This window comes from Rhynchophorus ferrugineus, unplaced genomic scaffold (genome assembly GCF_030347505.1).
Source record: "Rhynchophorus ferrugineus isolate W39M unplaced genomic scaffold, kcgeb_rfMv2 rfM2, whole genome shotgun sequence".
In the NCBI taxonomy this organism is placed as follows: Eukaryota; Metazoa; Arthropoda; class Insecta; order Coleoptera; family Curculionidae; genus Rhynchophorus; species Rhynchophorus ferrugineus.
This window is the reverse complement of record NW_027472581.1, coordinates 40,968,976-40,990,647: the sequence shown is the minus strand read 5'-3', so window position 1 is coordinate 40,990,647 and position 21,672 is coordinate 40,968,976. Positions and strand designations below refer to the sequence as shown.

The 21,672-nt window shown below is 35.0% G+C and overlaps 29 non-coding genes across 29 annotated transcripts; all 29 read right to left on the bottom strand.

The window, feature by feature from the left end:
- Positions 1-10,005: 10,005 nt before the first annotated feature.
- On the bottom strand, positions 10,006-10,077 carry TRNAE-CUC (transfer RNA glutamic acid (anticodon CUC)). The gene has a single exon. It is a non-coding gene; the product is annotated as a tRNA-Glu (tRNA).
- Positions 10,078-10,469: 392 nt separating this feature from the next.
- On the bottom strand, positions 10,470-10,541 carry TRNAE-UUC (transfer RNA glutamic acid (anticodon UUC)). The gene has a single exon. It is a non-coding gene; the product is annotated as a tRNA-Glu (tRNA).
- Positions 10,542-11,169: 628 nt separating this feature from the next.
- Positions 11,170-11,241, bottom strand: TRNAE-UUC (transfer RNA glutamic acid (anticodon UUC)). The gene has a single exon. It is a non-coding gene; the product is annotated as a tRNA-Glu (tRNA).
- A 402-nt stretch (positions 11,242-11,643) lies between these two features.
- On the bottom strand, positions 11,644-11,715 carry TRNAE-UUC (transfer RNA glutamic acid (anticodon UUC)). The gene has a single exon. It is a non-coding gene; the product is annotated as a tRNA-Glu (tRNA).
- A 399-nt stretch (positions 11,716-12,114) lies between these two features.
- TRNAE-UUC (transfer RNA glutamic acid (anticodon UUC)) lies at positions 12,115-12,186 on the bottom strand. The gene has a single exon. It is a non-coding gene; the product is annotated as a tRNA-Glu (tRNA).
- Positions 12,187-12,588: 402 nt separating this feature from the next.
- On the bottom strand, positions 12,589-12,660 carry TRNAE-UUC (transfer RNA glutamic acid (anticodon UUC)). Its single transcript has one exon. It is a non-coding gene; the product is annotated as a tRNA-Glu (tRNA).
- A 402-nt stretch (positions 12,661-13,062) lies between these two features.
- Positions 13,063-13,134, bottom strand: TRNAE-UUC (transfer RNA glutamic acid (anticodon UUC)). Its single transcript has one exon. It is a non-coding gene; the product is annotated as a tRNA-Glu (tRNA).
- Positions 13,135-14,238: 1,104 nt separating this feature from the next.
- TRNAE-UUC (transfer RNA glutamic acid (anticodon UUC)) lies at positions 14,239-14,310 on the bottom strand. The gene has a single exon. It is a non-coding gene; the product is annotated as a tRNA-Glu (tRNA).
- Positions 14,311-14,706: 396 nt separating this feature from the next.
- On the bottom strand, positions 14,707-14,778 carry TRNAE-UUC (transfer RNA glutamic acid (anticodon UUC)). Its single transcript has one exon. It is a non-coding gene; the product is annotated as a tRNA-Glu (tRNA).
- A 396-nt stretch (positions 14,779-15,174) lies between these two features.
- On the bottom strand, positions 15,175-15,246 carry TRNAE-CUC (transfer RNA glutamic acid (anticodon CUC)). Its single transcript has one exon. It is a non-coding gene; the product is annotated as a tRNA-Glu (tRNA).
- A 165-nt stretch (positions 15,247-15,411) lies between these two features.
- Positions 15,412-15,483, bottom strand: TRNAE-UUC (transfer RNA glutamic acid (anticodon UUC)). The gene has a single exon. It is a non-coding gene; the product is annotated as a tRNA-Glu (tRNA).
- Positions 15,484-16,117: 634 nt separating this feature from the next.
- Positions 16,118-16,189, bottom strand: TRNAE-UUC (transfer RNA glutamic acid (anticodon UUC)). Its single transcript has one exon. It is a non-coding gene; the product is annotated as a tRNA-Glu (tRNA).
- An 868-nt stretch (positions 16,190-17,057) lies between these two features.
- On the bottom strand, positions 17,058-17,129 carry TRNAE-CUC (transfer RNA glutamic acid (anticodon CUC)). The gene has a single exon. It is a non-coding gene; the product is annotated as a tRNA-Glu (tRNA).
- A 165-nt stretch (positions 17,130-17,294) lies between these two features.
- TRNAE-UUC (transfer RNA glutamic acid (anticodon UUC)) lies at positions 17,295-17,366 on the bottom strand. The gene has a single exon. It is a non-coding gene; the product is annotated as a tRNA-Glu (tRNA).
- Positions 17,367-17,528: 162 nt separating this feature from the next.
- On the bottom strand, positions 17,529-17,600 carry TRNAE-UUC (transfer RNA glutamic acid (anticodon UUC)). The gene has a single exon. It is a non-coding gene; the product is annotated as a tRNA-Glu (tRNA).
- A 162-nt stretch (positions 17,601-17,762) lies between these two features.
- Positions 17,763-17,834, bottom strand: TRNAE-CUC (transfer RNA glutamic acid (anticodon CUC)). The gene has a single exon. It is a non-coding gene; the product is annotated as a tRNA-Glu (tRNA).
- Positions 17,835-17,999: 165 nt separating this feature from the next.
- On the bottom strand, positions 18,000-18,071 carry TRNAE-CUC (transfer RNA glutamic acid (anticodon CUC)). Its single transcript has one exon. It is a non-coding gene; the product is annotated as a tRNA-Glu (tRNA).
- A 401-nt stretch (positions 18,072-18,472) lies between these two features.
- On the bottom strand, positions 18,473-18,544 carry TRNAE-CUC (transfer RNA glutamic acid (anticodon CUC)). The gene has a single exon. It is a non-coding gene; the product is annotated as a tRNA-Glu (tRNA).
- Positions 18,545-18,709: 165 nt separating this feature from the next.
- Positions 18,710-18,781, bottom strand: TRNAE-UUC (transfer RNA glutamic acid (anticodon UUC)). Its single transcript has one exon. It is a non-coding gene; the product is annotated as a tRNA-Glu (tRNA).
- A 165-nt stretch (positions 18,782-18,946) lies between these two features.
- TRNAE-UUC (transfer RNA glutamic acid (anticodon UUC)) lies at positions 18,947-19,018 on the bottom strand. The gene has a single exon. It is a non-coding gene; the product is annotated as a tRNA-Glu (tRNA).
- Positions 19,019-19,180: 162 nt separating this feature from the next.
- TRNAE-UUC (transfer RNA glutamic acid (anticodon UUC)) lies at positions 19,181-19,252 on the bottom strand. The gene has a single exon. It is a non-coding gene; the product is annotated as a tRNA-Glu (tRNA).
- Positions 19,253-19,417: 165 nt separating this feature from the next.
- TRNAE-UUC (transfer RNA glutamic acid (anticodon UUC)) lies at positions 19,418-19,489 on the bottom strand. Its single transcript has one exon. It is a non-coding gene; the product is annotated as a tRNA-Glu (tRNA).
- Positions 19,490-19,651: 162 nt separating this feature from the next.
- On the bottom strand, positions 19,652-19,723 carry TRNAE-CUC (transfer RNA glutamic acid (anticodon CUC)). Its single transcript has one exon. It is a non-coding gene; the product is annotated as a tRNA-Glu (tRNA).
- Positions 19,724-19,887: 164 nt separating this feature from the next.
- TRNAE-CUC (transfer RNA glutamic acid (anticodon CUC)) lies at positions 19,888-19,959 on the bottom strand. Its single transcript has one exon. It is a non-coding gene; the product is annotated as a tRNA-Glu (tRNA).
- A 165-nt stretch (positions 19,960-20,124) lies between these two features.
- Positions 20,125-20,196, bottom strand: TRNAE-CUC (transfer RNA glutamic acid (anticodon CUC)). Its single transcript has one exon. It is a non-coding gene; the product is annotated as a tRNA-Glu (tRNA).
- A 401-nt stretch (positions 20,197-20,597) lies between these two features.
- Positions 20,598-20,669, bottom strand: TRNAE-CUC (transfer RNA glutamic acid (anticodon CUC)). The gene has a single exon. It is a non-coding gene; the product is annotated as a tRNA-Glu (tRNA).
- A 165-nt stretch (positions 20,670-20,834) lies between these two features.
- TRNAE-UUC (transfer RNA glutamic acid (anticodon UUC)) lies at positions 20,835-20,906 on the bottom strand. Its single transcript has one exon. It is a non-coding gene; the product is annotated as a tRNA-Glu (tRNA).
- A 165-nt stretch (positions 20,907-21,071) lies between these two features.
- On the bottom strand, positions 21,072-21,143 carry TRNAE-UUC (transfer RNA glutamic acid (anticodon UUC)). The gene has a single exon. It is a non-coding gene; the product is annotated as a tRNA-Glu (tRNA).
- Positions 21,144-21,305: 162 nt separating this feature from the next.
- On the bottom strand, positions 21,306-21,377 carry TRNAE-CUC (transfer RNA glutamic acid (anticodon CUC)). Its single transcript has one exon. It is a non-coding gene; the product is annotated as a tRNA-Glu (tRNA).
- Positions 21,378-21,672: the final 295 nt, after the last annotated feature.

Sequence of the window (21,672 nt, the reverse complement as noted above, 5' to 3'; positions counted from 1 at the left end):
TTTGAGTTAGAAGGAGGGGAAATATCACGACTATTTTTTAAGGATTAAATAAAAAATTAACAAATACGTTAAAGCCGAATAAAATTATATTGACTAATAAAATATATTTCGATATAAAAGTTGTGTTGTTATCGACAAACTTACTTATAAATATATTAATATTAAATAATTACCCACCAACTAATTTTAAATATTATTTAAGTGTCGATGCCTAGTGATTCTTTTCATATTTGTGAAAATAAATCGTTGTCAGACGTCTTTTGGTATTTTCAGAAATTTCGTAATATACAACTCTCGGGATTTATGTTTCTGTTTGTCGAATGAGAGTGAAAATTTCAGTGCTAGGCTTGGTTAACGCAACCAACCATGAAATCCATAGTCTTTTATATTCCTTCATCAAAATCGCCACTTCCAAAATATAGAAGGTAATCAAATACTAGAGCGAAGTTAATTCATCGAGTTTCTTCAGATACACGTTACATTTCACGATGATTTGCAGTCAAAAGTTTCATTAAATTAATCAGTAGAGCAAAACCAAAAAATGTACTGTTACAGAATTTTAATATAAACCTGCTATAAAAGTATTTTATCTTATTATTATAAGTTCTTGTTATTATTATCTTTTTATAAGTTTGTTTTCATCTATAAACAGTTACAATTTTTTACATTATTTGTTAGAATACTTACACGGAAGTTTTGGCACTTGCATTTTGATACTTGCTTTAATGAATTCTAATTCCATAAACTATAGTTTCTTTATAATAGTAACCTAGATCACCTAATAAAATTTATATTTATATGTTTCTCATATAATTAATATATATTTATTATATGTTACTCGGCTCAACAATAAAATTTTTTCTCAACTAAAAAATAAGTTGTGGATCAGAAAATGTTTGAATGTTTGATTATGTTTATGTCAGTCTTTATTATGTAGATATTAAAACTGTGTTACAAGTTTAAATACGTAAATTTGTAAAGGATTCTGGCTTCAACTCAGTTTTGGAAGAAAAAAATGAAGGAAACTTGAAAAGTTCTATTTGGATTTCTGACGAATAAATAGAAATAAACCTACTCGGATGCAAAGTGGCTCTAAATAATCCATTTTATCCACTCCCATCTCAATTTTTCTTACCGAATTTTAGAGCTGTCAGTGACGAGCGTAGGGAAAAGTTGGTGATTTAAATGTAGGGATGCTCCAGAATTAAATAACAAGAAAAAACTTAAAGAGTGATCATGTGAGGTACTAAATGACTCTTTGAATACTCTACCCCTAGGTTTTCTCTAGTGAGGAAACACATTATCAATGTTTCTTGAGGAACATAATAAACTTATATCGTTATTTTGGTTAGATTACAAGATATTTCGTTAGTAAGTTCTTAAAAAGAACTTTTATGCAAAACTAAAATATCTTTAGTGCTACATCTTACCATATATACCACCGTTGTGTTTAAGTTATTTACATCAAGCTTTTTCCTATTATTTACTTAATTTTATAGTTTGATTTTTACGTTATTTCTTTTTCATTTTATGTCACTAAATATTTTTGGTTCCTGTTTTATGGCGCCCCTTTTATTTTAAATACCTCGTCTCGCTAGTAGTTAGCTCATTTCAGACAAGAGTTAAAATTAATGAATGTCGCTTCTATAATTGTCCCCGAAGAACCGAACAAAATAAACAGAACACACCTCGTAAATGTCTCGTGAAACTTCCAAGAACTGTCTCATTCATTATTTGACGAAAACGTTGAACTCCGTATAAATTTTCTTATAATTTATTGATCTGGATAATGACGGTCTACAACAGAAGCCGCTTTTTTTCGATATAATTTGTGGTGTAAGATTCCTGCGATTATACAACCTCTTGAAACGAGATTACGAATGTATAATTTTTAATTGTAAATGCACCGTTACGTTTGATAAACTAGTTAAAAGCTTAAAATTGTATTTTTATAGCTCATTTAGCTTGAAAAAATAAAATTTAATGGATTACGGTAGCTATTAAATTATTTTTTATAACTCGACATTCTTTTTTCTTGGCATTCTTATGTTAACACTTTTTTATACATCTAGTATGATTTATTTTTATTACGTAAATATAATAAATAACAAATGAAAATAGTATATTTTTATATGAACGTTATAATTCACTATTGGGCCACACACATTTGTGCTACTATGTTCTCCTGTTTTATTTTTAGTATGTCACTAATAAAATTCTCTTGAGTTAAACATGTTCAATAAATCTTATAAGCTTGTTTTATCAAGACTATAACTCACAATGAAGTCAGTGTTACTGATTTAAAAAATGTTTATCTTAAACTTGTCACTGATGACACTATTATCTGAACCAGTGACCTATAATTGATTTATAAATGTGAACGATACCTTGACTTTGTCATTTGGAATTATAGAATTGACAAACTCAACCGGTTTATGGCTCATCTGAATTCCCAACCTCCATATATCCAATTCACCATGGGTATTAAAAATAATCCCAAGATTCTTTTCTTTTAACGTTTTAGTTGAACGAAACGACAATAGTCAGCTTGAATATCAAGTTTACAGGAAACCCACACATATCCTAAAAATTATGTCCAGATCTTTTTTATTAACTTAATTATATTAGATTTGTTCTTCCTTAATTGGGTACTGTTTGTGAGATATAATTTAAAAAAAAATCTACATATACTTACCCAACAATACCAATAAAGATAAAACTGAAAAATCTCTAGATATGCCGTTCCTTCAAAAAAAATCCCGTGTTGGAATGATATTAAACGAACTTAACATCAAAACTACGCAAGATGTCGCAGCAGTTTACTAACACTATATTGCTGTAGTGAGTGTGAGAAATTTAGACGATAATAATGGCATGATTTAAATAAATCTCACCTAAACCAGCTAGTTTTGGCTATTCGATGGATACTGGCCACTTCACAAGAATATTTTGGTTTTAGCCACTTCAAAGGAATATTTTTAGAGAAAACAATACGAGGGTTTTGAAACTTATAAACACCAAAATATTATCAAGAATTGAATTGAAATGATGTAAAATAAGGTTTTTATCCAAAACATAATCGACATGGTCACTCGGTCCATTATCAACTAGGACTTAACACTGGAAATGTTCGAATCTCGTTCGATTTTAGCGATTATTTTTTTCGCATTATATATATATTGGCGTTCTAAGCTAAGATAGACATTTGTTGAGCTGATTGAAACAGTAATAAAGAATTAAGTATAAGAATAGTTAATTTCTTATAGGTATTTCCCATGACATATTCGTTCATTTTGAACTTCCAGGTGCTCAATTAAATTTACTTTCCGCCACTGGTTTTGTTACTTATCATTCAGGTTAAGTTAAACGTTAAACGTTTAAGAAGAATTGAATAATTACAAGCTAATACAAAATGGCTACCATTTAGGTTATGGCATTAAGGTTATATCACTAAGATTATGTTGTATCCAGGCTTACGATATGTATCTTATACTATGACATTTTAACATATAATATTGCCGCTCTACACTACTACACTGCTACGCTGGATAACAAATTGAAACAATATAAGAAAAATATAATTAATAAAATAATATAATTAATACTACTAAAATAATATAAAAGAAGAATGATTCTAAAAGCTAATAAGCCACCGACCATATTAATTTAAATTATTGCTTCGAGCAAACTGTAGTAAATCCGCAAACAATTTACTAAAAATATTGTTTCCAAATAAAGTAATGCAATATTTTCCGAGGAGAATAACAGTACAATAACAGTGTAGTTTTGCAATATAGATCATCTTGTCTTTATCCACCTGAAGATTAGTTTCTTTTATTAATCGACTCAAACAAAACAATTGTATTATATGGCTGCCAAATGTAAATTATAATCATATAGTAGACTTCGAGTTCACAGTATATCATATTGAGTTGATTCTACCAAATGAAAACCAAAACCCCCTACCCTTGCTTTCAGCGGGACATTTGCTGATGACACTGCGATTCTTGCTGTCGGAGACACTAGTGAAGAAGCCACGGAAAAATTACGAAATAGGTAAGTGACAATATAAGTAACTGGGTCCAAACTGGGAATTAAAAATTAACGGAAGTAAATCTGGGCATGTGTAGTTCACGTATACTCTGCACAAGCACCAATAACAATAAATAATAATATAGTTCCATATAGCAGCAACTATAAGCATCTTGGAATGAATCTTGATGCAAAGCTTCTCTGGAAAGAACATGTAGAAAAGAAAAGGAAAGAAGTGGAGTTCAAATATAACGAAATGTATTAATTAATTGGAAGAAAATCACAAATATCGGTACATACTAAATTACAATTATACGAGCAAGTATTGAAATTGACATATGAAAGTCAATTATGGGGATATTTCGCGAAAACTAATATATATATATATATATATAGTCAATATCGAAGTAATAAAACTCGTGGATAACACCAGAATAGGACATAGACTCAAAATAAGTAAACCATTTGATCTTGTATAGTGTAGTGTAGTGAGTTGTATTTAATAGAAAAAGCAGAAGTGTTAATACATAAATATTATTACAACACAGACTAGAATCGGGCCGATGGGTCCTCCTAGTTATATATCTAGATATAAGTTATTGTAAAGACAAATTGTGAGTTAGTCGTTAACAATTAGTAACAATATAATAAATAAATTACTTGCCTTAGTATTATTGTAGTGTATACATCTTTTACCAGCTGCAATAGATTCATACATAGAATCCATTTCATTTGTATTTGAAGCAGATATTCACATCTAATAAGGCAATTGAAAAGTCCCCGGCCTGACACATAGATGGCGCTACTAGATTTAAATCCATAGGTTTTTTAGTTAGCCCTACCCTCAAAATATGTGAATTATAGTATTTTGAATGAAGCAACTTTTATTACTGGATTGAAAAAAAATATATAAAAAGTAATTTCGCGTGTTTATAAAATATTGCTCTTTGAAGGGGAAAAATACAGTTGAAGCAAAAACTTGGCTTGATACCGACTGTCCGGAAACTGCCTCAGGGAAATCAGTATTGGAAAGTATTGGTATGCTAAGTTTAGGCGTGTTGAATTGAGTACCGAAGATGGTAAACGCAGTGGATGCCCAAAAGAGGTTGTTACCGACGAAAACATTTAAAAAATCCACAAAATTATTTTGAACGACCATAAATTCAAATTTAATGAAATAGCAGACACTCTAAAGATATAAACTGAACGTGCACATCATATCATTAATTATTAGAAAGCTCTGTGAAAAGTGCGTGCCGCGCGAGCTCACTTTTGATCAAAAACGACGAGTCGATGATTCGGAGTAGTGTTTGAAGATAATCAAGCGAAATAAACCCGAGTTTTTGCGTCGATATGTGACAATGGATGAAACATGGCTCCATCATTTCACTCCGAAGTTCAAACGATAGTCACCCGAGTGGACTGCACACGATGAACCCGCTCCAAAGGTGGGAAAATGCAACAGTCGGCTGGTTAGGTTATAGTGTTTGTATTTTGGGATGCGCATGGAATAATTTCCATTGACTACCTTAAAAAGGAAGGATTATCAACAGCGACTATTATATAGGGTTATTGGAATATTTGAGGGACAAAATCGCTGAAAAACGACCGTATTTGAACAATAGAAGTTCTGCTTCACCAAGATAATGCACCGTGTCACAAGTCAGTGAAAACGATGGCAAAAATCCATGTATTGGGCTTCGAATTGCTTCCTCATTCACCGTATTCTCCAGATCTAGCCCCCAGCGACTATTTCCTGGTCTCAGATCTCAAAATAATGCTCGCTGGGAAGAAATTTGCGTCGAATGAATAGTATCACTCTTGATTGTTTTGAATAAAAAAAACTAATTTTGACAAAAAAAAATTGTTTTACTATGGTAGGCTGGAGACTTTTCAATTGATCTGTTATATCCCTTAACTTAAGTCTCATCCGTTTTCTTATGGCTTCATTTGATACGTCATCTAACATTTATTTACTGTATTCGGACTAATCCTAATATAACCCTGCGTGAAATAATTCCACCTGTTTCTAGTTTCAAGCATCAAGTTATTTAAATTTTCTATCTCGAATATACAGTGCCATTAATAAAGCACCTATAGATTATATCTGATTGAATTGTCATAGTTAGACGACAGGGAAACACACCTGTGGGTTCGAATCCTGCAGAACGTGGATGTACTAGAAGGAGGAGCTATGTTTTGATTGTAAATGTCTCAGATTAAAATCCGACAAGGATTAATGAGTCAGAACAATCCCAGTCACGCAAGTAACCAGGACGGGCAAGACCAGATATTTTTTGAATAAGTTGGTTATCGGCCAGTCGACAGGATTAATAGCGAAAACCGTAGTTTGCAGCAAACATTAAGCAGTAGGCTCAATCCAGACAAACCATGTTTAAAGGCTTTAAACTAAAACAAATTAGCTATGGTCTGCGACAAAGCATTTACCTCAACAAGAATTTTATATTATTTTAAAACAAAGACACAGTGTAAATTTTTTAGCAAATTATCCAATTTTTTTTACTCGAAACTCATCACGCTTAAAACTAGAGCAACAGGGTCGAAAAAATGCTTATGAATTACGGTTGATTTAAATTTAGGAATTTCCCAGAAGTCAATAGCAAGAGAAAACTAAAAGACAGCGACTTATTAACTGGAATATTTTTGGAAATATTATCCTTTGTCAGTGTTTCTTCAACAATTTAGAATGTAAATGTTAATAAAAGAAAAACGATCAAAATTTAGATAATGCTAGTTTTAAATGCTATGTAAGTAATATTTAGTACTTTATCTATTGACAAAATTTCATCTTTTGTATATTCAAAAACCTATATGTAGCTATTAAAACCATTTCCTTGTCAAATTATTTTTCTTAACCCAGAACTAGTAATAATTGTGTCGTATAGTGAATAATAAAACTACTTATAGTTCTCGGCAAAGTATTTATTTGAACAAACATCTTATATTATTTGAAACAAAGTAGAAGTAAAAAATCAATTATCTTTTTTAACTCGAAACTCGAAAATTTAAATCTATAAAAAAACAAGTTGTTTATATTATTTCTAGTGTTAATTATATACATACTTTTTATATTAATTGTGTTCATATATGACAAATTAATCTATATATAATAGTCACATCGTATACTAAAAAACGATAATCTTCAGCACGAAGAATTCCAATGAATGCAATCAGCACCAAACGACGAGTAAAAAAGAAAGATATTTCAATTAATCATTCCGATGTTATTTACCTTTTAAATAAAAATATGACGTGTATAATATTTCTTTTTAGTTGAACAAACACGATCACACAAAAAAAAGCAATTGCAAACTTCCTGACGGCGGCCTTTAAATTAGAAGGTTTAGCACGTCTAAATTAACAGATGTGGACTGCGAGAATCTGTTGTATGGTTGAATAATTACCGAACATTAATTTTACTGTATTAATGCTTATTTCAAACAGCCACATTACGAGAGCATTCTACTACTGATCAATTTACATTTTTCTTGCATCAATTAATAAAGGAATGATTGCAGGATAAAGGTTAGTTTCTTTACTTATTTTATTAAGAAATAGTCATTTACACAATTTTTTGTGTGAACATATATTATAAGGCAAAATATTTAAGGGTGTCATATCCTATGGTCCTAATATTTTAAGCAACTATCTGACCCGACAGAAGTTGTCCTGTCTGAGCTGTGAATATTCAAATTGAACTGGAATAAATAATTTTAATTTAAAAAAAATTGCTTCTATTGTAATGATTTTAGATGCAACAATATTGTTATAGTTCATCAAATAGAACAGCCAATGCACGTTTTCAATCGTAATTACGTCACCATGTCGCATTTTTTACTTATTTTGACTCTGACATAACAAAAAGACACATATTAATGTAAATAAAATAATGAAACCAAAATAATGTTTTAAAATATAATTTATTTTATCATTGCAGTACTTCTAATGCATATATATCCGATGGATTTAACGTTAACTAAACAGCCGCAACAGTTTGTAGGTTAGAGTTACTTTATTATATCTACACTTTTTTCCACATCATCTGAGAGAGATAGAGTTTCAGTTTATAGCTAAAATACTAGTTCAGTTTTCTTAGATTCTCCAATTTTCTGACTAATTTTGTTAATAAAAACACGCAAATCCATATGGTTACTTAAATTTAATATATATCCGTTGCGATAAATATACGCGGTTCCAAAAAAACATATTCCGATACCGGGAATCGAACCCGAGACTCCCGGGTGAAAGCAAGCTATCCTAGCCACAGACCATATCGGAGGGCACAGTGTATTGAAATAAAGGCTTGAGAACGTGAATAAAAAGAAAACCAGCGGTTTATATACTTTGATAATTGTTTTTTTAAATGTATTTTTAAAGTATCCTTTTACCAACTGTGGGTTCATCTGGATTGGGCCGAAAGTTTAACGTGGGCTCCGAACTACGGTCCTCAGCATTAAGCCTACCGTCTGGCGAGTGACCAACTTTAGAAATCATCCCAGAAGACATCCGGTCTTACCCAGCCTGGCTACTGGCGTGACTAGGATCATTTTCCTTGTCCGATTTTACACTCTTGTCTAGAACGTTCACAATTTTTTTAAACAATCACAAACATACATTTACGACCACGCCCCAGCAGGATTCGAACCCGCGGGTATCGCAACAGTAGGAGGACCGTCCCATCGCTTTTACTACTGCGCCACCAAGCCGGCTTAATAATAGTTTAATAAAAATAAACAAATCCGTATGGTTACTTATAATTAATATAAATTCGTTGGGCTACACATTCGCTGCCCCAAATAAAAAAATATTCCGATACCGGGAATCGAACCCGAGCCTATTGGGTGAGAGCCAGGTATCCTAGCCACTAGACCATATCGGAGTGTGTAGTGAGGAAACCCTGGTTTAAAGATGTCAATTAGAAAAGCACAAGCGGTTTATATAGTTTAATAATTAAAAAAAAACAAATCCGTACGGTTACATAAAATTAATATAAATCGTTTGCGTTACACATCCCCGGTTCCAAATTTTAAAAAATATTTTTCGATACCGGGAATAGAACCCCAGCCTCCTGGGTGAAAGCCATGTATCCTAGCCACTAGACCATATCGGAATGTATAGTGAGGAAACCCTCGTTTGAAGATGTCAGTTAGAACAACACAAGCGGTTTATATGGTTTAATATTTTTTTAATAAAAGTAAACAAATCCGTACGGTTACTTAAAATTAATATAAATACGTTGCGTTACACATTCGCGGTTCCAAATAAAAGAATATTCCGATTCCGGGAATCGAACCCGAGCCTCCGGGGTGACAGCCAGGTATCCTAGCCACTAGAGCATATCGGAGTGTATAGTGAGGAAACCCTTTTTGAAGATGTCAATTAGAACAGCACAAGCGGTTTATCTAGTTTAATAATAAAAAAAACAAATCCGTACGGTTACTTAAAATTAATATAAATCCGTTGCGTTACACATTCGCGGTTCCAAATAAAAAAATATTCCGATACCGGGAATCGAACCCAAGTGTGCTAGGTGAGAGCCAGGTATCCTAGCCAAAAGATCATATCGGAGTATATAGTGAGGAAAATCTTGTTTGAAGATGTCAATTAGAACAGCACAAGCGGTTTATATAGTTTAATAATTAAAAAAAAAAAACAAATCCGTACGGTTACTTAAAATTAATATAAATCTGTTGCGTTACACATTCGCGGTTCCAAATAAAAAATTCCGATACCGGGAATCAAACCCGAGCCTCCGGGGTGACAGCCAGGTATCCTAGCCACTAGAGCATATCGGAGTGTATAGTGAGCAAACCCTGGTTTTAAGATGTCAATTAAAACAGCACTAGCGGTTTATATAGTTTAATAATAATAAAAAACAAATCCGTACGGTTACTTAAAATTAATATAAATCCTTTGTGTTACACATTCGCGGTTTCAAATTAAAAAAAAATATTCCGATACCGGGAATCGAACCCGAGCCTCCTGGGTGAGAGCCAGGTATCCTAGCCACTAGACCATATCGGAGTGTATAATGAGGAAACCCTTGTTTGAAGATGTCAACTAAAATAGCACAAACGGTTTATATGATTTAATATTTTTTTAATAAAAATAAACAAATCCGTACGATTACTTAAAATTAATATAAATCCGTTGCGTTACACATTCACGGTTCCAAATAAAAGAATATTCCGATACCGGGAATGGAACCCGAGCATCCTGGGTGAGAGCCAGGTACCCTAGCCATTAGACCATATCGGAGTGTATAGTGAGCAAACCCTGGTTTTAAGATGTCAATTGAAACAGCACTAGCGGTTTATATAGTTTAATAATAAAAAAAAGCAAATCCGTACGGTTACTTAAAATTAATATAAATCCTTTGCGTTACACATTCGCGGTTCCAAATTAAAAAAAATATATTCCGATACCGGGAATCGAACCCGAGCCTCCTGGGTGAAAGCCAGGTATCCTAGCCACTAGACCATATCGGAGTGTTTAGTGAGAAAACCATAATTTGAAGATGTCAATTAAAACAGCACAAGCGGTTTATATGGTTTAATAAATTTTCAATAAAAATAAACAAATCTGTACGGTTACTTAAAAATAATATAAATAGTTTGCGTTACACATTCGCGGTTCCAAATTTAAAAAAAAATTCCGATGCCGCGAATCGAAACCGAGCCTCCTGGGTGAAAGCCAGGTATCCTAGCCACTAGACCATATCGGAATGTATAGTGAGAAAACCATAATTTGAAGATGTCAATTAAAACAGCACAAGCGGTTTATATGGTTTAATAAATTTTCAATAAAAATAAACAAATCTGTACGGTTACTTAAAATTAATATAAATCCGTTGGGTTACACATTCGCGGTTCCAAATAAAAATATTCTGATACCGGGAATCGAACAGGAGCCTCCTGGGTGGGAGCCAGGTATCCAAGCCACTAGACCATATCGGAGTGCATAATGAGGAAACCCTGGTTTGAAGATGTCAATTGGAAGAGCACAAGCGGTTTATATAGTTTAATAATTAAAAAAAAAACAAATCCGTACCGTTACATAAAATTAATATAAATCCATTGCGTTACACATTCGCGGTTCCAATTTTTAAAAAATATTTTTCGATACCGGGAATCGAACCCGAGCCTCCTGGGTGAAAGCCAGGTATCCTAGCCACTAGACCATATCGGAGTGTATAGTGAGTAAAACATAGTTTGAAGATGTCAATTGGAAGAGCACTGGCGGTTTATATGGTTTAATAAATTTTCAATGAAAATAAACAAATCTGTACGGTTACTTAAAATTAATATAAATCCATTGCGTTACACATTCGCGGTTCCAAATTTAAAAAAAATATTCCGATACCGGGAATCGAACCCGAGCCTCCTGGGTGAAAGCCAGGTATCCTAGCTACTAGACCATATTGTAGTGTATAGTGGCGAAACCCTCGTTTGAAGATGTCAATTAAAACAGCACAAGCGGTTTATACGGTTTAATATTTTTTTAATATAAATGAACAAATCCGTACGGTTACTTAAAATTAATATAAATCCATTGCGTTACACACTCGCGGTTCCAAATTTAAAAAAAATATTCCGATACCGGGAATCGAACCCGAGCCTCCTGGGTGAAAGCCAGGTATCCTAGCCGCTAGACCATATCGGAGTGTATAGTGAGTAAAACATAGTTTGAAGATGTCAATTGGAAGAGCACTGGCGGTTTATATGGTTTAATAAATTTTCAATGAAAATAAACAAATCTGTACGGTTACTTAAAATTAATATAAATCCGTTGCGTTACACATCCGCGGTTCCAAATAAAAGAATATTCGGATACCGGGAATCGCATCCGAGCCTCCTGGGTGAAAGCCAGGTATCCTAGCCACTAGACCATATCGGAGTGTATAGTGAGTAAAACATAGTTTGAAGATGTCAATTGGAAGAGCACTGGCGGTTTATATGGTTTAATAAATTTTCAATGAAAATAAACAAATCTGTACGGTTACTTAAAATTAATATAAATCCATTGCGTTACACACTCGCGGTTCCAAATTAAAAAAAAATATTCCGATACCGGGAATCGAACCCGAGCCTCCTGGGTGAAAGCCAGGTATCCTAGCCACTAGACCATATCGGAGTGTATAGTGAGTAAAACATAGTTTGAAGATGTCAATTGGAAGAGCACTGGCGGTTTATATGGTTTAATAAATTTTCAATGAAAATAAACAAATCTGTACGGTTACTTAAAATTAATATAAATCCATTGCGTTACACATTTGCGGTTTCAAATTAAAAAAAAATATTCCGATACCGGGAATCGAACCCGAGCCTCCTGGGTGAAAGCCAGGTATCCTAGCTACTAGACCATATTGTAGTGTATAGTGGCGAAACCCTCGTTTGAAGATGTCAATTAAAACAGCACAAGCGGTTTATACGGTTTAATATTTTTTTAATATAAATGAACAAATCCGTACGGTTACTTAAAATTAATATAAATCCATTGCGTTACACACTCGCGGTTCCAAATTTAAAAAAAATATTCCGATACCGGGAATCGAACCCGAGCCTCCTGGGTGAAAGCCAGGTATCCTAGCCACTAGACCATATCGGAGTGTATAGTGAGTAAAACATAGTTTGAAGATGTCAATTGGAAGAGCACTGGCGGTTTATATGGTTTAATAAATTTTCAATGAAAATAAACAAATCTGTACGGTTACCTAAAATTAATATAAATCCATTGCGTTACACATTCGCGGTTCCAAATTTAAAAAAAATATTCCCATACCGGGAATCGAACCCGAGCCTCCTGGGTGAAAGCCAGGTATCCTAGCTACTAGACCATATTGTAGTGTATAGTGGCGAAACCCTCGTTTGAAGATGTCAATTAAAACAGCACAAGCGGTTTATACGGTTTAATATTTTTTTAATATAAATGAACAAATCCGTACGGTTACTTAAAATTAATATAAATCCATTGCGTTACACACTCGCGGTTCCAAATTTAAAAAAAATATTCCGATACCGGGAATCGAACCCGAGCCTCCTGGGTGAAAGCCAGGTATCCTAGCCACTAGACCATATCGGAGTGTATAGTGAGTAAAACATAGTTTGAAGATGTCAATTGGAAGAGCACTGGCGGTTTATATGGTTTAATAAATTTTCAATGAAAATAAACAAATCTGTACGGTTACATAAAATTAATATAAATCCGTTGCGTTACACATCCGCGGTTCCAAATAAAAGAATATTAGGATACCGGGAATCGCATCCGAGCCTCCTGGGTGAAAGCCAGGTATCCTAGCCACTAGACCATATCGGAGTGTATAGTGAGTAAAACATAGTTTGAAGATGTCAATTGGAAGAGCACTGGCGGTTTATATGGTTTAATAAATTTTCAATGAAAATAAACAAATCTGTACGGTTACTTAAAATTAATATAAATCCGTTGCGTTACACATCCGCGGTTCCAAATAAAAGAATATTCGGATACCGGGAATCGCATCCGAGCCTCCTGGGTGAAAGCCAGGTATCCTAGCCACTAGACCATATCGGAGTGTATAGTGAGTAAAACATAGTTTGAAGATGTCAATTGGAAGAGCACTGGCGGTTTATATGGTTTAATAAATTTTCAATGAAAATAAACAAATCTGTACGGTTACTTAAAATTAATATAAATCCGTTGCGTTACACATTCGCGGTTCCAAATAAAAGAATATTCGGATACCGGGAATCGCATCCGAGCCTCCTGGGTGAAAGCCAGGTATCCTAGCCACTAGACCATATCGGAGTGTATAGTGAGTAAAACATAGTTTAAAGATGTCAATTGGAAGAGCACTGGCGGTTTATATGGTTTAATAAATTTTCAATGAAAATAAACAAATCTGTACGGTTACTTAAAATTAATATAAATCCATTGCGTTACACATTCGCGGTTCCAAATTAAAAAAAAATATTCCGATACCGGGAATCGTACCCGAGCCTCCTGGGTGAAAGCCAGGTATCCTAGCCACTAGACCATATCGGAGTGTATAGTGACGAAACCCTCGTTTGAAGATGTCAATTAAAACAGCACAAGCGGTTTATACGGTTTAATATTTTTTTAATAAAAATGAACAAATCCGTACGGTTACTTAAAATTAATATAAATCCATTGCGTTACACATTCAGGGTTCCAAATTTAAAAAAAATATTCCGATACCGGGAATCGAACCCGAGCCTCCTGGGTGAAAGCCAGGTATCCTAGCCACTAGACCATATCGGAGTGTATAGTGAGTAAAACATAGTTTGAAGATGTCAATTGGAAGAGCACTGGCGGTTTATATGGTTTAATAAATTTTCAATGAAAATAAACAAATCTGTACGGTTACTTAAAATTAATATAAATCCGTTGCGTTACACATTCGCGGTTCCAAATAAAAGAATATTCGGATACCGGGAATCGCATCCGAGCCTCCTGGGTGAAAGCCAGGTATCCTAGCCACTAGACCATATCGGAGTGTATAGTGAGTAAGACATAGTTTGAAGATGTCAATTGGAAGAGCACTGGCGGTTTATATGGTTTAATAAATTTTCAATGAAAATAAACAAATCTGTACGGTTACTTAAAATTAATATAAATCCGTTGCGTTACACATTCGGGGTTCCAAATGAAAAAATATTCCGATACCGGGAATCGAACCCGAGCCTCCTGGGTGAAAGCCAGGTATCCTAGCCACTAGACTATATCGGAGTGTATAGTGAGTAAAACATAGTTTGAAGATGTCAATTGGAAAAGCACTGGCGGTTTATATGGTTTAATAAATTTTCAATGAAAATAAACAAATTTGCACGGTTACTTAAAATTAATATAAATCCGTTGCGTTACACATTCGCGGTTCCAAATAAAAGAATATTCCGATACCGGGAATCGCACCCGAGCCTCCTGGGTGAAAGCCAGGTATCCTAGCCACTAGACCATATCGGAGTGTATGGTGAGTAAACCCTGGTTAGAAGATGTCAATTAGAACAGCACAAGCGGATTATACGGTTTAATATTTTTTTTATAAAAATAAAAAAATCTGTACGGTTACTTAAAATTAATATAAATCCGTTGCGTTACACATTCGGGGTTCCAAATGAAAAAATATTCCGATACCGGGAATCGAACCCGAGCCTCCTGGGTGAGAGCCAGGTATCCTAGCCACTAGACCATATCGGAGTGCATATTGAGGAAACCCTTGTTTGAAGATGTCAACTAGAACAGCACAAGCGGTTTATATGGTTAAATATTTTTTAAATAAAATTGAACAAATCCGTACGGTTACTTAAAATTAATATAAATCCATTGCGTTACACATTCGCGGTTCCAAACTTAAAAAAAATATTCCGATACCGGGAATCGAACCCGAGCCTCCTGGGTGAAAGCCAGGTATCCTAGCCACTAGACCATATCGGAGTGCATATTGAGGAAACCCTTGTTTGAAGATGTCAACTAGAACAGCACAAGCGGTTTATACGCTTTAATATTTTTTTAATAAAAATAAACAAATGCATACGGTAACTTAAAATTGATATAAATCCTTTGCGTTACTCATTCGCGGCTCCAAATTAAAAAAAAATATTCCGATACAGGGAATAGTACCCGAGCCTCCTGGATGAAAGCCAGGTTATCCTAGCCACTAGACTATATCGGAGAGTATAGTGAGTAAAACATAGTTTGAAGATGTCAATTGGAAGAGCACTGGCGGTTTATATGGTTTAATAAATTTTCAATGAAAATAAACAAATCTGTACGGTTACTTAAAATTAATATAAATCCGTTGCGTTACACATTCGCGGTTCCAAATAAAAGAATATTCGGATACCGGGAATCGCATCCGAACCTCCTGGGTGAAAGCCAGGTATCCTAGCCACTAGACCATATCGGAGTGTATAGTGAGTAAAACATAGTTTGAAGATGTCAATTGGAAGAGCACTGGCGGTTTATATGGTTTAATAAATTTTCAATGAAAATAAACAAATCTGTACGGTTACTTAAAATTAATATAAATCCATTGCGTTACACATTCGGGGTTCCAAATGAAAAAATATTCCGATACCGGGAATCGAACCCGAGCCTCCTGGGTGAAAGCCAGGTATCCTAGCCACTAGACCATATCGGAGTGTATAGTGAGTAAAACATAGTTTGAAGATGTCAATTGGAAGAGCACTGGCGGTTTATATGGTTTAATAAATTTTCAATAAAAATAAACAAATCTGTACGGTTACTTAAAATTAATATAAATCCGTTGCGTTACACATTCGCGGTTCCAAATAAAAGAATATTCCGATACCGGGAATCGCACCCGACCCTCCTGGGTGAGAGCCAGGTATCCTAGCCAATAGACCATATCGGAGTGCATAATGAGGAAACCCTTGTTTGAAGTTGTCAACTAGAACAGCACAAGCGGTTTATAGGGTTTAATATTTTTTTAATAAAAATGAACAAATCCGTACGGTTACTTAAAATTAATATAAATCCATTGCGTTACACATTCGCGGTCCCAAATTAAAAAAAAAATATTCCGATACCGGGAATCGAACCCGAGCCTCCTGGGTGAAAGCCAGGTATCCTAGCCACAAGACCATATCGGAGTGTAAAGTGAGTAAAACATAGTTTGAAGATGTCAATTGGAAAAGCACTGGCGGTTTATATGGTTTAATAAATTTTCAATGAAAATAAACAAATCTGCACGGTTACATAAAATTAATATAAATCCGTTGCGTTACACATTCGCGGTTCCAAATAAAAGAATATTCCGATACCGGGAATCGCACCCGAGCCTCCTGGGTGAAAGCCAGGTATCGTAGCCACTAGACCATATCGGAGTGTATAGTGAGTATACCCTGGTTTGAAGATGTCAATTAGAACAGCACAAGCGGATTATACGGTTTAATATTTTTTTTATAAAAATAAAAAAATCTGTACGGTTACTTAAAATTAATATAAATCCGTTGCGTTACACATTCGGGGTTCCAAATGAAAAAATATTCCGATACCGGGAATCGAACCCGAGCCTCCTGGGTGAGAGCCAGGTATCCTAGCCACTAGACCATATCGGAGTGCATAATGAGGAAACCCTTGTTTGAAGATGTCAACTAGAACAGCACAAGCGGTTTATATGGTTTAATATTTTTTAAATAAAATTGAACAAATCCGTACGGTTACTTAAAATTAATATAAATCCATTGCGTTACACATTCGCGGTTCCAAACTTTAAAAAAATATTCCGATACCGGGAATCGAACCCGAGCCTCTTGGGTGAAAGCCAGGTATCCTAGCCACTAGACCATATCGGAGTGTATGGTGAGTAAACCCTGGTTTGAAGATGTCTATTAGAACAGCACAAGCGGTTTATACGGTTTAATATTTTTTTAATAAAAATAAACAAATCCGTACGGTTACTTAAAATTAATATAAATCCGTTGCGTTACACATTCGGGGTTCCAAATGAAAAAATATTCCGATACCGGGAATCGAACCCGAGCCTCCTGGGTGAAAGCCAGGTATCCTAGCCACTAGACCATATCGGAGTGTATAGTGAGTAAACCCTGGTTTGAAGATGTCAATTAGAACAGCACAAGCGGATTATACGGTTTAATATTTTTTTAATAAAAATAAAAAAATCTGTACGGTTACTTAAAATTAATATAAATCCGTTGCGTTACACATTCGGGGTTCCAAATGAAAAAATATTCCGATACCGGGAATCGAACCCGAGCCTCCTGGGTGAGAGCCAGGTATCCTAGCCACTAGACCATATCGGAGTGTATAGTGAGGAAACCCTTGTTTGAAGATGTCAACTAGAACAGCACAAGCGGTTTATATGGTTTAATATTTTTTTAATAAAAATGAACAAATCCGTACGGTTACTTAAAATTAATATAAATCCATTGCGTTACACATTCGCGGTTCCAAACTTTAAAAAAATATTCCGATACCGGGAATCGAACCCGAGCCTCCTGGGTGAGAGCCAGGTATCCTAGCCACTAGACCATATCGGAGTGCATAATGAGGAAACCCTTGTTTGAAGATGTCAACTAGAACAGCACAAGCGGTTTATATGGTTTAATATTTTTTAAATAAAATTGAACAAATCCGTACGGTTACTTAAAATTAATATAAATCCATTGCGTTACACATTCGCGGTTCCAAACTTAAAAAAAATATTCCGGTACCAGGAATCGAACCCGAGCCTCCTGGGTGAAAGCCAGGTATCCTAGACACTAGACCATATCGGAGTGTATAGTGAGTAAACCCTTGTTTGAAGATGTCAATTAGAACAGCACAAGCGGTTTATATGGTTTAATATTTTTTAAATAAAAATGAACAAATCCGTACGATTACTTAAAATTAATATAAATCCTTTGCGTTACACATTCGCGGTTCCAAATTTAAAAAAATATTCCGATACCGGGAATCGAACCAGAGCCTCCTGGGTGAGAGCCAGGTATCCTAGCCACTAGACCATATCGGAGTGTATAGTGAGGAAACCTTTGTTTGAAGATGTCAACTAGAACAGCACAAGCGGTTTATATGGTTTAATATTTTTTTAATAAAAATGAACAAATCCGTACGGTTACTTAAAATTAATATAAATCCATTGCGTTACACATTCGCGGTTCCAAACTTTAAAAAAATATTCCGATACCGGGAATCGAACCCGAGCCTCCTGGGTGAAAGCCAGGTATCCTAGCCACTAGACCATATCGGAGTGTATAGTGAGTAAACCCTGGTTTGAAGATGTCAACTAGAACAGCACAAGCGGTTTATATGGTTTAATATTTTTTAAATAAAATTGAACAAATCCGTACGGTTACTTAAAATTAATATAAATCCATTGCGTTACACATTCGCGGTTCCAAACTTTAAAAAAATATTCCGATACCGGGAATCGAACCCGAGCCTCCTGGGTGAAAGCCAGGTATCCTAGCCACTAGACCATATCGGAGTGTATGGTGAGTAAACCCTGGTTTGAAGATGTCTATTAGAACAGCACAAGCGGTTTATACGGATTAATATTTTTTTAATAAAAATAAACAAATCCGTACGGTTACTTAAAATTAATATAAATCCGTTGCGTTACACATTCGGGGTTCCAAATGAAAAAATATTCCGATACCGGGAATCGAACCCGAGCCTCCTGGGTGAAAGCCAGGTATCCTAGCCACTAGACCATATCGGAGTGTATAGTGAGTAAACCCTGGTTTGAAGATGTCAACTAGAACAGCACAAGCGGTTTATATGGTTTAATATTTTTTAAATAAAATTGAACAACTCCGTACGGTTACTTAAAATTAATATAAATCCATTGCGTTACACATTCGCGGTTCCAAACTTAAAAAAAATATTCCGATACCGGGAATCGAACCCGAGCCTCCTGGGTGAAAGCCAGGTATCCTAGCCACTAGACCATATCGGAGTGTATAGTGAGTATACCCTGGTTTGAAGATGTCAATTAGAACAGCACAAGCGGATTATACGGTTTAATATTTTTTTTATAAAAATAAAAAAATCTGTACGGTTACTTAAAATTAATATAAATCCGTTGCGTTACACATTCGGGGTTCCAAATGAAAAACTATTCCGATACCGGGAATCGAACCCGAGCCTCCTGGGTGAGAGCCAGGTATCCTAGCCACTAGACCATATCGGAGTGCATAATGAGGAAACCCTTGTTTGAAGATGTCAACTAGAACAGCACAAGCGGTTTATATGGTTTAATATTTTTTAAATAAAATTGAACAAATCCGTACGGTTACTTAAAATTAATATAAATCCATTGCGTTACACATTCGCGGTTCCAAATTTAAAAAAATATTCCGATACCGGGAATCGAACCAGAGCCTCCTGGGTGAGAGCCAGGTATCCTAGCCACTAGACCATATCGGAGTGTATAGTGAGGAAACCCTTGTTTGAAGATGTCAACTAGAACAGCACAAGCGGTTTATATGGTTTAATATTTTTTTAATAAAAATGAACAAATCCGTACGGTTACTTAAAATTAATATAAATCCATTGCGTTACACATTCGCGGTTCCAAACTTTAAAAAAATATTCCGATACCGGGAATCGAACCCGAGCCTCCTGGGTGAGAGCCAGGTATCCTAGCCACTAGACCATATCGGAGTGCATAATGAGGAAACCCTTGTTTGAAGATGTCAACTAGAACAGCACAAGCGGTTTATATGGTTTAATATTTTTTATATAAAATTGAACAAATCCGTACGGTTACTTAAAATTAATATAAATCCATTGCGTTACACATTCGCGGTTCCAAACTTAAAAAAAATATTCCGGTACCAGGAATCGAACCCGAGCCTCCTGGGTGAAAGCCAGGTATTCTAGACACTAGACCATATCGGAGTGTATAGTGAGTAAACCCTTGTTTGAAGATGTCAATTAGAACAGCACAAGCGGTTTATATGGTTTAATATTTTTTAAATAAAAATGAACAAATCCGTACGATTACTTAAAATTAATATAAATCCTTTGCGTTACACATTCGCGGTTCCAAATTTAAAAAAATATTCCGATACCGGGAATCGAACCAGAGCCTCCTGGGTGAGAGCCAGGTATCCTAGCCACTAGACCATATCGGAGTGTATAGTGAGGAAACCTTTGTTTGAAGATGTCAACTAGAACAGCACAAGCGGTTTATATGGTTTAATATTTTTTTAATAAAAATGAACAAATCCGTACGGTTACTTAAAATTAATATAAATCCATTGCGTTACACATTCGCGGTTCCAAACTTTAAAAAAATATTCCGATACCGGGAATCGAACCCGAGCCTCCTGGGTGAAAGCCAGGTATCCTAGCCACTAGACCATATCGGAGTGTATAGTGAGTAAACCCTGGTTTGAAGATGTCAACTAGAACAGCACAAGCGGTTTATATGGTTTAATATTTTTTAAATAAAATTGAACAAATCCGTACGGTTACTTAAAATTAATATAAATCCATTGCGTTACACATTCGCGGTTCCAAACTTAAAAAAAATAATCCGATACCGGGAATCGAACCCGAGCCTCCTGGGTGAAAGCCAGGTATCCTAGCCACTAGACCATATCGGAGTGTATAGTGAGTATACCCTGGTTTGAAGATGTCAATTAGAACAGCACAAGCGGATTATACGGTTTAATATTTTTTTTATAAAAATAAAAAAATCTGTACGGATACTTAAAATTAATATAAATCCGTTGCGTTACACATTCGGGGTTCCAAATGAAAAAATATTCCGATACCGGGAATCGAACCCGAGCCTCCTGGGTGAGAGCCAGGTATCCTAGCCACTAGACCATATCGGAGTGCATAATGAGGAAACCCTTGTTTGAAGATGTCAACTAGAACAGCACAAGCGGTTTATATGGTTTAATATTTTTTAAATAAAATTGAACAAATCCGTACGGTTACTTAAAATTAATATAAATCCATTGCGTTACACATTCGCGGTTCCAAACTTAAAAAAAATATTCCGGTACCAGGAATCGAACCCGAGCCTCCTGGGTGAAAGCCAGGTATCCTAGACACTAGACCATATCGGGGTGTTTAGTGAGTAAACCCTTGTTTGAAGATGTCAATTAGAACAGCACAAGCGGTTTA